The sequence below is a fragment of the Pongo pygmaeus genome, chromosome 22, assembly GCF_028885625.2.
Source record: "Pongo pygmaeus isolate AG05252 chromosome 22, NHGRI_mPonPyg2-v2.0_pri, whole genome shotgun sequence".
Lineage (NCBI taxonomy): Eukaryota > Metazoa > Chordata > Mammalia > Primates > Hominidae > Pongo > Pongo pygmaeus.
This window is the reverse complement of record NC_072395.2, coordinates 58,972,867-58,987,054: the sequence shown is the minus strand read 5'-3', so window position 1 is coordinate 58,987,054 and position 14,188 is coordinate 58,972,867.

The window sequence follows — 14,188 nt, the reverse complement described above, 5'->3', positions numbered from 1 at the left end:
CCCCAGACTTAACCCCTCCACAGCCTCAGCGTTTTCTCTTCCTTCCCACATTTCCCCTAGTGACTGTAAACTCTTCAGTTTATTGTAGGTACACCTATGCCAACTCCCTTTTCTGAAGTAGCCATAATGAGGAGAATGGGTGCCAACACTTTTACCCTTCATCTCAGTACTTGTCGAGTTTTTACAAAGAAAATGAGAGCTCTTTCCACCAAGACACCTCTGGTGAATGAAGCTCTCTTAATTTTGTGGTCAGAAAATGTTTCTGTCTCTACCTAACTGGAGAAGGAAAAGTACAGGACAAGGAGGGAGAAGGCTCCATGCTATAGCCCCACCATCCACTGCCTGAGGGCTTGGAGAAAGTCAAGTCACCTCCCCTAGTCCCAGTTTTCTCTTCAGTAATTTAGGGACCATAGCACCTACTCTGTACTTTTGAAGAGTTGTCAGTGATTTCTGGTTTAGGGAGCTGGGTGAAGCCCTCTGTCTCACTACCCTCACACTCAAGGATATGAACCACAACGGTTTGAGCAAGAAAAGACAAACAGCAACAGCCTTTACTGTTGAAAGTGGAGGAAGGGAAATCAGCTCCTTGCATCAAAGCAGCACCTACCTCCACTCTGCCTGGAAGCTGCAGTGGGAGAGGACAGAAGTCAGAGCCCAAGGGAATGCCCCCCTCTCCGCCCCCCATTGATTCCTCTAAAAGGAGAGGGCTGAAGGAGATGGGAAAGGAGGTGGGAATTTCAGAGGAATTGTGGCCTTTCTCACCTTACTTCCTCCTGCCCCCACCAGACCCATGGTGATTCCTTATGAATGAGGGCTGGGGTTGCCAGCTTGGAAAGCCTAGTCTCAACAACTTTTAGACAGTCTCAGAAGAAAATGACATAAATCTTTATGAGGTGAAGTTGACAAATCAGGAGGTTTGGAGAAAGGAGTGTAAGTGTATTAGAATACTGGTCTTTCACAGTGGGAAGGCACAGATAGTTTCTAAATTGGAAAAACATCAAGAAGTAACAGTTCTAAAGGGAGCCATATGAAGAACTAAAATAAAAATGAGAATGAATTGGCTGGGCATGGTGGCTTACACCTGTAATCCCAGCACTTTGGGAAACAGAGGTCGGCAGATTGCCTGAGCTCAGGAGTTCAAGACCAGCCTGGGCAACATGATGAAACCCCATCTCTACTAAAATACAAAAAATTAGCCCAGAGTGACAGCGTGCACCTGTAGTCCAAGCCACTTGGGAGGCTGGGGGAGGGGAATTGCTTAACACAGAGGCAGAGGTTGCAGTGAGCCAGGATGGTGCCACTGCACTCTAGCCTGGGCAACAGAGCAGGACTCTGTCTCAAAAAAAAAAAAACAAGTTATAATCAGGAAAGATCAGAAAGTAGGTAAGAGGAGGAGAGGTGAGAAAAGTAGGTAAGAGAAGGTCTGCTGCTTTTCTTATCTTTTATAGACATTGTTCAATAGACATTGTTCAATAGACATTGTCTAAATGTGCTAAATCTACGAAAAGAGTGTTGGGGTGTTTTATGGACTTAATGCTTGTGCCTCCGCCTCTCTCAAATTTGTATGTTGAAGCCCTAACTTCCAGTGTGGCCATATTTAAAACAGGAAGTAAATGAGGTCATAAGGGTCAGGCACTGATCTGATAGGAGCAGTATCCTTAGAGACACCAAATATTTTTCTCTACCCTCACAATCTCCTTCCATGTGTGAATCTGGCAAGAGAGCAACTGTTTTCAAGCCGGGAAGAGATCTTTCCCTATACCAGAAATCACCTATGCTGGCACCCTGATGTACTTCCAGCCCCCAGAACTGTGAGAGAAAGTAAATTTCTATTGTTTAAGCCACCCAGTCTGTGGTACTTTGTTATGGTAGCCCAGGGAGACTAATATAGGGTATAATATATGAAAGAAAAAAGTGGAATAATTGAACAGTGTAACCCTTTCAGATTACCATAAGGAAAACATCCCACTTCTGAAAGAAGTTCATACAGTGAGAGTTAGAAAATAAAGAAAACATTATAAATGCAAAATGTAAAATGCTGGCATTAAAACAAAATGTATCAAATGCAAATTAAATATACTTACCTATTGAAAGATGTAGTAAAGTCCAAGTAAATAAGAAATTCATCCACAACAAAGTGATTCAGAAAGGGCACATTAAAACCTGGAGAAACAAAGGCAGATTAAATTCAAGACACAAATTATGAAGTGAGTTAAAACAGCACTGTATATTGATCATGATTTTTTTTTTTTTCTGAGACAAGGTCTCACTCCCATCACCCAGAGTGGAGTATAGTGGTGCAATCATGGTTCACTACAACCTCAACTTCCCAGGATCATGTGATTCTCCCACCTCAGCCTCTGGAGTAGCTGTTACTGCAAGTGTGCACCACCACGCTCGGCTAATTTTTTGTATTTTTAGTACAGATGGTTTCACCATGTTGTCCAGGCTGGTCTTGAGCTCCTGGGTTCAAGCAGCCTCCCAAAGTGTTGGGATTACAGTCTTGAGCCACCTTGCTCAGCCAACCATGAAATCTTAATGCACCAAATAACATAGCAATAAAACCACATGGAACAGACTTCCTCTCTGGGACCTGGAGTAGATATACTTTTCCCTATTCCTCCTGCTAAGTACAACAAAAAGACCCTGAAAATGATATGTAAAACCAATAGAAGAATATTCTGAAAGGTGGAGCGAAGAAGGCAGATCCGCTAGGAACATGGGAATTTGAAGAATGAGAGGTGTTGAGCTCCCTGGGTTTTCCTTTTCCCTTGTATATCCCAGATATGGAGCTGAAGAAGCTGGAAACCTAGAAACACCAAAGGGCAGACAAAAAAAATCCCTAACAGGAGTTTACTGTTTCTAGCCAGAGGACCAGGATAGCAGCAACCTAGGAAGACAGAAACTTTGTGGCCTTACTCTCACCTATGCAAGCAAAGCCCAAGTTGGGGAGCCTAAATTTTCATGCTCATGACAATGATGTCACATGCCAAGTAGAGCATGAGAATGGTGTCACATGCCAAGTAAAGAGCCAGTATTTCTATCCCCACCAGTTGATCATAAGGCATGACACCCCACACCTCACAGTTTAATGGAAACCACAAACAACCTAAACCTCCACTCCTACCCAGCAGTAATAAAGTAAGCCTTTACCTCCCCAATGGGGTGATGTGAAGGAGGCTTAGTGAGGAGTTCAGACCTCCACCATGACTCAACAGTAATGAGGCTTCCCCTAGAGTGGAATCAGCGGAGACCGCATGGTGAGCCAGAAATCCTGCCACCATCAAGAAGTAACAAGGTACCTCTTCCTCTTGGGTATCAATACAGGCCTTAGTGGGAGCCTGGATTTCTGCTTCCACCTGGCAGTAACAAGGTAGTGCCTCCGTCCCTCCCTTTGCTAGGCCAGTGTCAAAGAAAGCCAGCTAAAACAAGTTTTTAAATGAGATCCAGAGTCTCATAACATAGTATAAAAATGTTCAGGTTTCAATAAAAAATTACTAACCATACCAAGAAACAGGAAGATTTCAAACTGAATGAAAAAGACAGCCAAAAATGCCAGTGCTGAGATGACAGATACTAAAATTATCTAACAAAATGTTTAAAATAGTGATGATAAGACTCACTAAACAATTACAAACATTCTTGAAACATGAAAAAAATAGTCTTAACAAAGCAATGGAATAGAAAGTCTTATCAAATAAATAGAAGATGTGAAGAAGAATCAAATGGAAATTTTATAATTGAAAACTGTAGTAACCAAAATAAAAGCTCAGTAGATGGTTCAAGAGAAGAATGAAGCAGCTACTTGAGAGGCTGAGGCAGGAGAATCACTTGAACCTGGGAGGCGGAGGTTGCAGTGAGCCGAAATTGTGCCACTGCACTCCAACCTGGATGAAAGAGTGAGAGTCTGTCTCAAAATTAAAAAAAAAAAAAAGTAAAAAAGGAGAAGAATGAAGGAAACAAAGAATAGTGGACTGGAAGATAAAACAATATAAATTATCCAATCTGAACAACAAGAGAAGAATAGAACCTTAGGACCTGTGGGACTGACTGAAGATCTGACATGCATGCCACCAGGGTCCCAGAAGGAAAGAAGCAAGAGAGGGCAGAGCTGAAAAAGTACTCAATTTTGCACAAAGGTGCAAAAACAATTCAGTGGAGGAAAACTCCTTTCCAACAGATGGTACTGGTGTAATTGGATGTCCATAAGCAAAAATATGAAACTTGACCTAAGCCACAACTTATATAAAAATTAATTCAAAATGGATTGTGGAACCAAATGAAAAATATAAAAGTATAAAACTTTTGGAAACATAGAAAATTTTCAGGATCTAGTGCTACACAAAGTATTCTTAGACTTGACACCAAAATACAATACATAAAAGGAAAAAAAATTATACATTATACTTTATTTTATCAAAATTGAAAAGTTTTGCTCAGTGAAAGAGTCTGTTAGGATAAAAAGACTACAGAATTATAGAGAATATTTGCAAATCACTTATCTGACAAAGAACTAGCATTAGAATGTATAAAGAATTCTCAAAACTCAACAGAAAGAATCAATTCAATTAGGAACTGGGCAAAATATATGAAGAAATATTTCACTACAGAAGATGTATTAATTGCAAATAGTCACATGAGAACGTGTCAACATTATTATCCGTCAGGGAAATGCAAATTGAAACCATGAGATATCATTACTCATCTATCAGAATGGTTAAAATAAAGGCTATAATCAATGCGAAATTCTGACAAGAATGTGGAGAAATTGGATCAACATAATGCTAGAGGGAATGATACAGCCACTCTAGAAAATAATTTGGAAGTTTTTTAAAAAACTAACCATACAACTACCGTATGACCCAACATTTGTACTCCTGGGATTTTATCCCAAAGAAATGAAGATTTATGTTCACACAAAAACCTGTACACAAATGCTTATAGTGGCTTTATCCATAATAGGTAAAAACTGGAAACAACCTAGATGTCCTTCAGGAGACAAATGGTTAAACAAATTGTGGTACATTCATACCATGAAAGACTACTCAGCAATAAAAAGAAATGAACTATTAGTACTTGAAATAACCTGGATAAATTTTCAGAGAATTATGAACTATTGATACTTGAAATAACATGGATAAATTTTCAGAGTTAGGCTGAGTGAAGAAATCCATCCAAAAAGATCAGATAGTATGATTCCATTCACATAACAGTTTTGAAATGATGAAATTACAGAGATGAACTGTAGATTAGTGGTTGCCAGTAGTGGGGGGGATTGAGATGGGAGAAAGGTGGGTGTGGCTACAAAAGGGCCACACAGAGGATCCTTGTGGTGATGGAATTCTTCATCATGGTCCTATCGATGTCAATATCCTGTTTGTGCCATCGTACTATAGTTTTGCAAGATGCTACCATTGGGGGAAACTGGGTAAAGGGTATACAGAATCTTTCTGTATTGTTTCTTACAACTGCATGGAAATCTACAATTATCTCAAAACAAAACATTAAAAAATTTGTAAATAAATGAACATTACAAGATGGTTTAAGTTTTGAAAATCAACTACTGTAATTCACCATATTAACAAACTAGAAAAGAGAAAAATGGTGATTATTTCAAAAGATGCAGAAAAAGCATTTGATAAAATCCAGTTTCTGTTCTTTATTAAAATTAAAAAAAAAACCTAACTCTGAACAAACACAAAATAGAAGGGAAGTACCTCAACTTATTAAAGTGCATCTCTGAAAAACCTGTAGCTAACCTTATGCTTAGTGGGAAACTCTAAGATCAGGACAAGGATGGCCACTTTCACTGCTTCTTTTTAATATTGGAATAGGGGTTCTAGCCAATGCAACAAGGTGAAAAAGAAAGGAGTCATCTAAGGTGGAATAACAGAAGTAAAACTATCTTTATTTATAGACAATATGATCATCTACATAGAAAGCCCAATGGAATCTTTTTAAAGCTGCTACAAATAATAAGTTAAGCAGTGTTGCAGTACACAAGCTCAATATCCAAAAATCAATTGTATTTCTATCTGTTATTAACAAATACTTATAAATTGAAATTTAAAATTACCATTTACAATATTGGCATAAAATATGATATGCTTAGGGTATAAATCTATACAAATATGAGCAAAACCTGTACACTGAAACTTATAAAACATTGCTGAGATAAATAAGATCCAAATAAATGGAGAATTATACTGTTGCTATGGTCTGGATGTGTGTCTGTATGGTGACTGGATTGGTTCTGGATGAATGTACCAGTTCCTGAGAGAGCGGGTGGCTATAAAGTCAAGATGCACAATGCATATCAGGGTTGGTTCCCCTTTGCATGTGCTCGCTTCCTTTCTGACCTTCTCCACCGTGTTTTAAAGCAGCACAAAAGAAGCTGAGCAGATTCCATCTCTATACTCCTTATATAGCCTGCAGAACCATGACCTACATCAACTTCTTTCTTTTATAAATTACCCAGCCTCAGATATACCTTTATAACAACACAGAATGAACTAAGTCAACTCTGTCCATCGTTATTGTTAAGTGGTCAATTATCCCCAAACTGGTCTGCTGATTCAATCAAAATTCCAACGGGCTATTTTATAAAAATTGACAAGCTGATTTTAAATTCATATGGGAATTCAAATGACCTAGAATAGCCAAAACAACTTTGAAAAGGGACAACAGCATTGGAAAATTAACACTCTGTAATTTCAAGACGTGTAAAGCCACAGTAATCAGGACAGTGTGATATTGGCGTAAGATAGACAAATAGATCAATGGAGCAGCAAACAGTCCAGAAATAAATCCTAATGTATACTCACAACTAATTTTTTTAACCAGGGAGCTAATAAAAATCAGCAAAGAAATGATAGTTTTTTCAACAAACGGTGCTGGAACAATTGGACATCCACTTGAAAAAAGATGAACTTGGATCCATATCTTGTACCATATGCAATTATTAATTAAAAACAGAGCATTTAAAACCTAAAACTATGAAACTTACAGAGGAAAATATTGGGCTTGGCAAAGAGCTCTTACATATATGAAAAGCATGATTCATTAAACAAAAAGATGAGATGGATTTCATCAAAATTAAAAACTTCTGTTCTTGAAATACATTGTTATGAGAATGAAAACAAGGTTGGCAAAAAAACTATTGAAATCATGCATCTGACTAAAGTCACTTTTCTAGAACATAGTTAAAAATTCTCAAAACCCAATAGTAAGAAACTAACAATTTTTTTAAATGGGCAAGTGATTTAAAGAGACACTTAACAAAAAAAAATATGGATGGCAAATAAGCACATGACAAATTCTCAACAGCATTAGTAATTAGGGAGATACAAATTAAACCACAGCGAGACACCACTACACATCTATGAGTGGCTGAAATTTAAAAGACTGATCAGACCAAGTGTTGCTGAGGGTGTGAAGCAGTGCTCATACACTGCTGATGAGGATGTTAAATGGTAGAATCACTTTAGAAACAATTTGGCTATTCCTTAAAAAGTTAATAGTAACTACCATATAACACAGCCATTCCACTGTTAGGTATTTACGCAAAGAAATGAAAGTATGTGTCCACACAAGGACTATGTACAATGTTCATAGCTTTGGGTGTGTGAAGAAATAAACATGGCCGTGCACCATCAGTAAAACTCGATTTTCAAACTTTGTTGAGGGGGGAGTGTCAGTAATTTATTAACATTTATCACTTTTTTTCCCAAGAGAAACTTAGTCTGCAGCTTGTGTGAGGTCCTGTGTTTTCCTCCTACATTTTAGAACATTCTGGGTTACTCTGGATATTCAGAAAACAATAGACATGGAACTGCTGTAAAAATACACACCAAAATATGTTAGTTATGTGTTAGAATTTTTACCTTACACACCCCGTTTTCTTGCTTAAGAGGTATTAGCTAATTTATTCCAAATGGAACCTTTGTTAAAAACATTGTGGCCACTGCACATTTGCAAAGTTGCTTATTGAAACTACTAAACAAAAGCTAATCCCATCGCTGGGTAGAGTCAGTATTATTTTATCCCTAAATACTTCAGTATGTGTTTCCTAAAAACAAGAACATTCTCTTACATAACCACATACAGTGATCAAAATCAGGAATTTAACATTGATACCATTGATACGATGCCATCATCCAATTCACAGACGTATTACAATTTCCATGATTGTCAGAATGATGTTCTTGGTTGCCTAATCACCAAGTGATTTCCTATAAGAAGGGGAAAAAAGTCTTAGAAGATTACTGTAACACTGGACCCGGACACTGAAAAACCTGAATGAAAAGACAGTTTTATATGACTGAAATTAACTAAGTAAATATAGAAAATCTAAGCAGACACATTCACATAGAAAAATCAGAACGGCTCCCTTCAACCCCTGACCCCAAATCACCAGGCTTCCATGATTTCAAAGATGCTAATTATATAATCATCTCCATCTATGAAAAACAAGATTTATTTCCTCATTTTTATGGACAAATAGAAAAACAGTGTCTTAGTGGGACACACTTTTGGCATTTCTGCCAAAGTCAGGAACAAGAACAGGCTACACACTATTGTTACCCCCACTGTTGGAGGCAGACACCCTCACATGCAGTCACACACGCACACACGCACACACACATACACATGTACACACACATGCACACATGTACACACATGCACACATGTGCACACGCACACACATGCACACACACTCCCTTGGAGAGGTCACTCTGTGAGGAGGTCACTCCCCTGGAGAAGTCACTCTGTGAGGAGGTCACTCCCTTGGAGAGGTCACTCCCGTGAAGAGGTCACTCCCGTGAAGAGGTCACTCCCTTGGAGAGGTCACTCTGTGAGGAGGACACTCCCTTGGAGGTGTTTGCTCCTGCCCTGTCCTCTCCAAGGGAGAGAATGAAGATCAGCAGGAGGCCCCCCAAGCCTAGGATGGACCAGACTGCCTGGGGTCCAGACCCTGCTGCTCCTGCTCGGGTCTGTGTGTGGGGCCAGTGGGTCCCGGGGCTGACAGGAGGAGGGAAGGCCTCGCTTCCCCAGGAGACCTATGGGAAGGGATGGTCGACGTGCAAACCAGCCATCGAAGGAGCTGCCCCCACTCCACGTGGAAGAAAGGAGGGGCACCCACCTTGGGTGAATGGTGGCTCCATTCCAGGAGCAAGGGGTTGGGGGAGGGAGGGAAAAGTCTACTAGAAATATGGGAAGAGCTCACAGGGTTGGGGATAAAGATGAGGCGTATTCAATCTAACACAACCGTGTATTGAAGCATCACCACCGCAGTGCCTCAGAGCTGCACCAACGTGCCATCTCACTGGCTCTGTGGTCAGACGCCTGGTCACGGCTCAGCTGGCGCCTGTGCTGGGGTCTCACAGCTGAAATCAATGCGTCGACCCCTCACCGGAGGCTCAGGCTCCTCTTTCAAGCTCGCTGGGTGGGGGCGGAACTGCTCCCAGTCCACTCACCAACCGAAGCTGCTGTGAACATCCGTGCGCGTCTTTCCGGACTTGCGCATGAGTTCTGTGTTTCACCGATCTCGGCAAACGCTCAGGAGCTTGTCTGGGGTGGGCAAGTGCGCACTTGGCTTTGAGAAATGGAGGGGAGATTCAGATTCTAAAGCAGCTGCACCCCACAGCCCGCAAGAGGGCTGCAGTCACCCCACATCCTTGCAGACTGCCGGCGCTGGTGCTGCCAGTCCAGCTTCAGCCTTTTGGGGGTGTGAGGGGGCGTCTCTCACAGTTTAACTCATGTCCCTGAGGCGACACCGCACCCTCACTCAGGATGTGGTTCCCAGCCTCCAGGGCCTGAGGCATCACCACCTGGAGCTGCGAGAAGGAGAGGGACATGGTCTGCAACTTGTGTGGGGAGCGCTGCTGTCTAGAAGCTGTCTCTGCAGAAAGTGCTGCCGGACCAGCCAGCGCGGAGGGTGGGAGGACATCTGTGCTCGGTCATCTCACCAACCAGGAGGTCTCCCTCGGGCAGGGGTCAGGGAACCACACCGGCCAACTGACCTTGGATGGAATGGAAACAACCCCTCCACATGCTTCCATAATTGTAGCATAAAAAATGCATTGAAAAGGCCAAATATCATTTGTCTGAAATAGGAATGTGTTTAACTTTTCCATAAAGAGCAAAGATGATCAGATTGGTGAGTGAATACTGCTGTCTGCAAACATGCGTGGAAGACAACACATCTCAAAAGATTAAAAGTGAAACATAACAAGGAGAAACAAAATCCAAAAAAGGAAAGTGAGGACCCCAGCACTGGTGCTGTCCAGGAAAGGGTCACAGCAAAGCCACAGCTGAGGTCATTTTTTATCGATGGGCGGCGTTGGGCTATCATAGCTGCAGTGGCAGGAGGAAAAACAAAAGAGGCCTCAGGCCTCCGTCCACCCCCAACCCCCGGTGATGGATGGTGGTTAGGATGGCACTCAGCTATAGGGGTCCCGAGGCGGGCGAATAGGCCCTGTATGTCCCCAGCTCAGGCTGTTGGATCTAGGGTAGCTTTTGAGGTGGGCGGGTGGGGCTGGCCTCACAGGAGAGCTGGTGGAGGCTGACAGGGGGGTCTGGGGAGACACCTGGGACCCCCACAGTCTGCTAAGCCCCAATGCACCCTCAGACCTCCTGGGTCCCTGTCCCCTTGAGGACCCTTCCTGGGAGAGAACTGCAGCCAGAGGCTCCCAAGGAGAGAGTCCAGGCCTGGCACTGCCCCCACGGTTCTGGATCAGGATGGATGGTTGCAGGGGAAGACCCTCCTGACAGGCCTGAGATCCCAGGGCTCTGCGCCTCCTGCCAACCGTTTGCCTTCTTGAGGCCAGTGGGTCCCAGCTCCTCCTGCACCAGGACAGGAGGGGCCAGGAAGGGGCAGGAGCCTGCTCTGATCTAGGAGTCAAGGAGCCATGCTGTGGATGGCCCAGGAAGGATTGGGGTCTCTGACCACTCAGAGCATCAGTGCGACTGGCTTTGCCCTCCTATCTGGAGACTTCGTGTGATGATCTGAAACATCACTTTTCTAAACCGGGAACAAGTGTGGGCCTGATGGGCTAAGGTTTCTTTCCTGTTTTTTTCAAAGCTGAGCTGTTCTGTGTGGGGAACGCCCAGAACAAAAGGGGGTCCTAGCCTCTCCTGACCTGGGAGGCCACAGGTGAGAAGCACAGTGCGGCCACCAGCTTGGAGGATGGTTCAGGGATCAAGCCACTTCCCTTCTTGAAGCAGGTGATACTGTTTGCCTCCCTGTCCCCACCCACATCTCATCTCAAATTGTAATCCCCACGTGTTGAGGGAGGGAGGTGGCTGGATCACATGTGATCTAATGGCTTTATAAGTGTTTGGAAGTTCCTCCTTCATGCTTCTCTTCCCTGCTGCCATGTGAAGAAGGACGTGTTTGCTTCCCCTTCCGCCGTGATTGTAAGTTTCCTGACTCCCCAGCCATGTGGAACTGTGAGTCAATGGAATCTCTTTTCGTTATAAATCACCCAGTCTTGGCCAGGCGCGGTGGCTCACGCCTGTAATCCCAGCACTTTGGGAGGCTGAGGCGGGAGGATCACGAGGTCAGGAGATCGAGACCATTCTGGCTAACATGGTGAGACCCTGTCTCTACTAAAAATAAAAAAAAAATTAGCTGGGTGTGGTGGCGAGCGCCTGTAATCCAGCTACTTGGAAGGCTGAGGCAGGAGAATGGCGTGAACCCGGGAGGCGGAGCTTGCAGTGAGCCTAGATCGCGCCACCGCACTCCAGCCTGGGCAACAGAGCAAGACTCTGTCTCAAAAAAAAAACACACAAAAAAAAATTCACCCAGTCTTGGGCAGTTCTTTAGAGCAGTGTGAGAACGGCCGAATGCACAGGGAAGCTCACATTTGTGGCTTCTCACGTCCCTTCAGGAAGAGGGTCTTGGGCACACTCTGGACACAGCAGCCCTAAGGCCGCTTGGCTGAGGTGATTTAGTACCAAATCCAGAGCCTTGGGCTGGTCCTCTTGGGTTGACCTAGTTGGATCTGGCCTGCCCCAGCCCATCCAGGCCTGATTTGTTCCTGACCCTGAAGCCCAGGGTGTCAGAGCCCCAGCTCCTGGGAGGAGTGGGAAGGAGAGGGAGAGATGTGGGTGGCCAGAGAGCCCCCGAGGGGTTCCAGTGGGGATGCAGGGGCTCAGCCAGCATCGCCATCCCGACACACAGGTTGCTTGGGGATGAACCAAGGCTGGGACCTGATGGTGGGGTCTCCGTGCCTGGGAGGCAAGGGTGGCTGTGATAGGGCAGGGGGCTGTTGCAGGGGGTTGCCCAGAGTCCTGCCAGCCTGAAAAAGGTAGTTTTGCTGTTGAATTGTCTGATTATTTGGGGCCGAGGGGCCTCCAGGCCCGAGGCAGGACATGCACATGGGAGCTGGGGCTTGGGGGCCAGGGAGCAGGGGCCCCAGGGGCTGAGGCTGCGCCAGGGGTGTCTGGAGCCAGGTGTCAGTCCAGTGGGAGGTGTGGGGGCCATGCTGACCAGCCGTGGGAGTGTGTGTCCCTCCTGTGCCTCAGTTTGTACAAGATGAGAGGCCGGGACCTTGGAGTCCGCCCCCACAGGAAGTGTGAGGTGCAGTGGGAGGCCAGGAGCTTCCCTGGGCCCCGTGGGGGTCTGTGTGGTGGCTGGGGGTTCTGCATGGCAGCCCGGGCCTTGGTAACCCCCACAGCCCCTCCTGCCTGGAATCCTGGTGACCCAGGCGTTGGGGGATGGGAATGCCCGCAGGTGAGGATGGGTTGAGGTTCAGGAGAAACGCTGCAAGGACCTGGGAACAGGGGCCCCACCTCAAGGCCCCCCTGAACCCAGGGGTGACCCGGAGAGGTCCGTGCAGGATGGGCGCAGAGGAAGGGGGTCCCGTAGAGAGCACTTGGGAGAGACCCTCTCACCAGGGTCCCTGGGCCTCCTCCAGGACAGGCTGCTCCCCTCTGGTCGCCCCAGCCACCTCCCAGCCCCTGCCAGGCATGGGCCGCCGGCCGTGTGGGCACGAGGGGCCTGGGCCTCGCCACAACCCTCTCAGGTGGGTGCCATGGAGTCCCTCACCCAGCTTACAGGGGAGGAAGCCGGGACGAGGGCTCAGGGCTGGCTCGGGGTCATCTGGCCGTATACAGTGCAAAGCAATTGGGATGGGGAAGAGCAGGCCTGGGCCAGAGCTGCGTGGGGGCTGCGGCTGGAGGAAGCCTCTCCGAGGACCTTGCAGGGTAGCCTGGGCACAGGGAAGCTCCACGCAGAGTGTGGGCCTCAGCGCCGTGAGGGAACGTCCCGCTGGCCGAGTCCAGCTCTTGTGGTGCCAGGGCCGCAGCTGCAGTGTGACTCCCATGGGGCAGCCGGGAGGGGCTGGGCAACCACCTCACTGCGCCTGCCCCGGCCCCGCCCACCACCTCACTGCATCCGCCCCGGCCCCGCCCACCGCCTCACTGCGTCCGCCCCGGCCCCGCCCACCGCCTCACTGCGTCCGCCCCGGCCCCGCCCACCGCCTCACTGCGTCCGCCCCGGCCCCGCCCACCGCCTCACTGCGTCCGTCCCGGCCCCGCCCACCGCCTCACTGCGTCCGCCCCGGCCCCGCCCACCGCCTCACTGCGTCCGCCCCGGCCCCGCCCACCGCCTCACTGCGTCCGCCCCGGCCCCGCCCACCGCCTCACTGCGTCCGCCCCGGCCCCGCCCACCGCCTCACTGCGTCCGCCCCGGCCCCGCCCACCGCCTCACTGCGTCCGCCCCGGCCCCGCCCACCGCCTCACTGTGTCTGCCCCGGCCCCCTCGCTCCCTGCAGTTCTGTGAGGGGCGCTTGTTGTCCACCTGAAACGGAAATGCAGGGTCCCCAGAATTTTCCCGCAGTTCTGGCGGCCACATGGTGTGACGCATCGAGCGAGGCGTGTCCCTGCCTGTGGCACCTGAGGGGCTCGCCGGGGTCCCCGCAGGTGAAGGCCTTCAGGAAGCCCCACCCTCACCCTCGCCGCCCGTCCCTGCTGCCGTCCTCCAGCCCAGCCCTCGGCCGATCCTCTTAGTTCCCCAACGGCCCCCAGGAACAGCTGTGCACCCCGGATTCTGGGATTCAGGGGCCACGAACTTCTTTCTTTTGAGGATGAGCCCTCGCTGCCTCTGCCCTCCACCCTCTTCTTGCTCTGCCCCAAAGGTGGAGCCTCCCAGGACTTCTTCCTATGGGCCCTGCAGGATTTCAAC